Source organism: Larimichthys crocea, chromosome VIII, assembly GCF_000972845.2.
Source record: "Larimichthys crocea isolate SSNF chromosome VIII, L_crocea_2.0, whole genome shotgun sequence".
Taxonomy (NCBI): domain Eukaryota; kingdom Metazoa; phylum Chordata; class Actinopteri; family Sciaenidae; genus Larimichthys; species Larimichthys crocea.
The window spans coordinates 27,442,671-27,445,170 of NC_040018.1; positions in this window are offsets into that span (position 1 = coordinate 27,442,671).

The following is a 2,500-nucleotide window of genomic DNA, read 5'->3' on the forward strand; positions in this document are numbered from 1 at the left end:
TGTCTGTCTGTGTGTGTGTCTGTGTGTCTGTCTGTGTGTCTGTCTGTCTGTGTGTCTGTGTGTGTGTCTGTGTGTCTGCCTGTCTGTGTGTCTGTCTGTCTGTGTGTGTGTCTGTCTGTCTGTGTGTCTGTCTGTCTGTGTGTGTGTCTGTGTGTCTGTCTGTCTGTGTGTCTGTCTGTCAGCAGCCACAGTAAGATATCTGTATCATGACTGACAGTAAAGTGTTATCTGATTATTTTACTGACACACTTAGACTTTGAAATTCAACCCGAGTGTGTGTGTGTGTGTGTGTGTGTGTGTGTGTGTGTGTGTTGACCAGAGTTTGAACCTAAAACTTTGAATCTTCTTTAAAACGTCTGACCAGAAGTTGAGAGTTCACCTGACAGTCAAACACACACACGTCACTGTCTGTATAAACAAGTGTTTAACATAATCACACACACACACACACACACACACACACACACACACACACACACACACACACACACACACACACACACACACAGATCTCTCCCTCTATTGTCATTGATCGGCTTCAGGCGGCTGATCGTCTCCGTCCAGAAACACTCCACTTACCACTGATTACCTCTCACACACACACACACACACACACACACACACACACACACACACACAGTTGACATCGGGGCAGGATGAAGCAACAGTGCTAATGGCTAATGCTAATATGTTTCCCAATTTGTCGTCATGGTAACGCGTGTCTTCAAGGGGCAGGCCGCAAACAAACACCTGGAACCTTTCAATGACTCCTGGAGCCTCCTCAAGGACTGCTCACACACACACACACACACACACACACACACACACACGCCAATAAAGTTTCTCTAAATTTGTAAGTGTGTGTGTGTGTGTGTGTGTGTGTGTTAATGCACATTGATTTTCACAGCAGGTCATATTGCAGAGCTTTCAGTCATGGCCTGTCTTTCTCACACACACACACACACACACACACACACACACACCTGGAAATTCACAAACACTTTGAATAGTCCTGGAACCTCATTAAAGATTCTGAAGGACTTGTCCAACCTGCTCACAGACCAGTAAACACACCTCAAGACTTTTTCAAAGAGTTCTGGAAGACCCTCAAGGCCCTGGAATCTCAATAAGGACATGTGGAGTCACACAGCAGCAACTATTTCACTGATTCTGGTGAAACTGGATCATATTTTATGGAGGAAATGTTTTCTGGTTTTCCCTCTGATGTCCTCCGGCTGCTCCGCCTCAACTCTCTGTGATTTACAGAGTTTATGATGGACAGTGAAGTAAACTGCTGACAGCTGTAGCTGCTGTTAGCTCAGTTCGTCAGCTTGGCGGTGAGCTCAGAGCGACGGGTACGTGTCATTAAGCCCTGGGGGGCCACAACACACCACACACACACACCACACACACACACACCACACCCACACACACAACACACCACCACACTTTAGGTAATGTCACTTACACTAGACAGGAAGCTGATTGGTTCCCACAGAGCACAGCTGATCCATAGCGGGACACTCGTGCTGCAGTATGACACACCATTTCAAATCCCATACCAAAACACAAACACCACACACCACCCACAACACACTAACACACACCCAGCACCACACACACACCCAACCGTGTATTCACACAGTTACCAAAATAAAAGTACCAAAGTAAAAGTCTCAATTACTCAGTCCTTTGAGTATCTCTCTGTCCTCAGCCTTGAGTGCTGCTTAGTCGCTCTAAAGTCTCTAGTCTCGGTCCTCGCATCCTCTTAGTCTCAGTCCTCTGTCTCAATCCTTAGAGTCTCGTCTGTCTCAGGTCACTCTGAGTCTTAGCTTGTCTCCAGCATCGGTCCAGTCCTTCTGAGTCTCAGTCTGTCTCAGTCTCATTCTGTCTCCAATCCTCTTAGTATCTCAGTCTCGGCTCATCCTCTTAGTATCAGTCTGTTCCAATCCTTTAGTATCAGCTGTCTCAGTCCTCTTATCTCGTCTGTCTCAGTCCCTCTGAGTCTTCAGTCTCGGTCTCAATCCTCTGTCCTCAGTCTGTCTCAAACCTCTTAAGTTCAGTCTGTCTCCGTCCTCTTAGTCTCATCTGCTCTCTTAGTCCTCTTGAGCCTTAGCTGTCTCAGTCCTCTGAGTCCAGTCGGTCTCCGTCCCTCTGAGTCTCAGTCTGTCTCAGGTCTTAGTCTGTCTCAGTCCTCTGAGTCTTGTGTTCAAAGGTCTTCAGTCCATTTCTCAGTCCTCTCGCTAGTCTCAGTACTGTCTCAGCCCTCTGTCGAGCCTGGCTCATGTCTGTCGGTCATCGAGTGCTCATCTGTAGTCCTCTGTCAGTCTCTGAGTTTAGTCTGTCTCAGTTCCTCTCGAGTCTCAGTCTGTCTCAGTCCTCTGAGTTCTCCGTCTGATCTCAGTCCTCTGATCTCAGTCTGTCTCAGTCTTCCGTCCTCCATCCTCAGTGTGTCCAACCCGTCCGGCCTGGCTAAGCAGTGTACTGGTGAGTGTTGGCA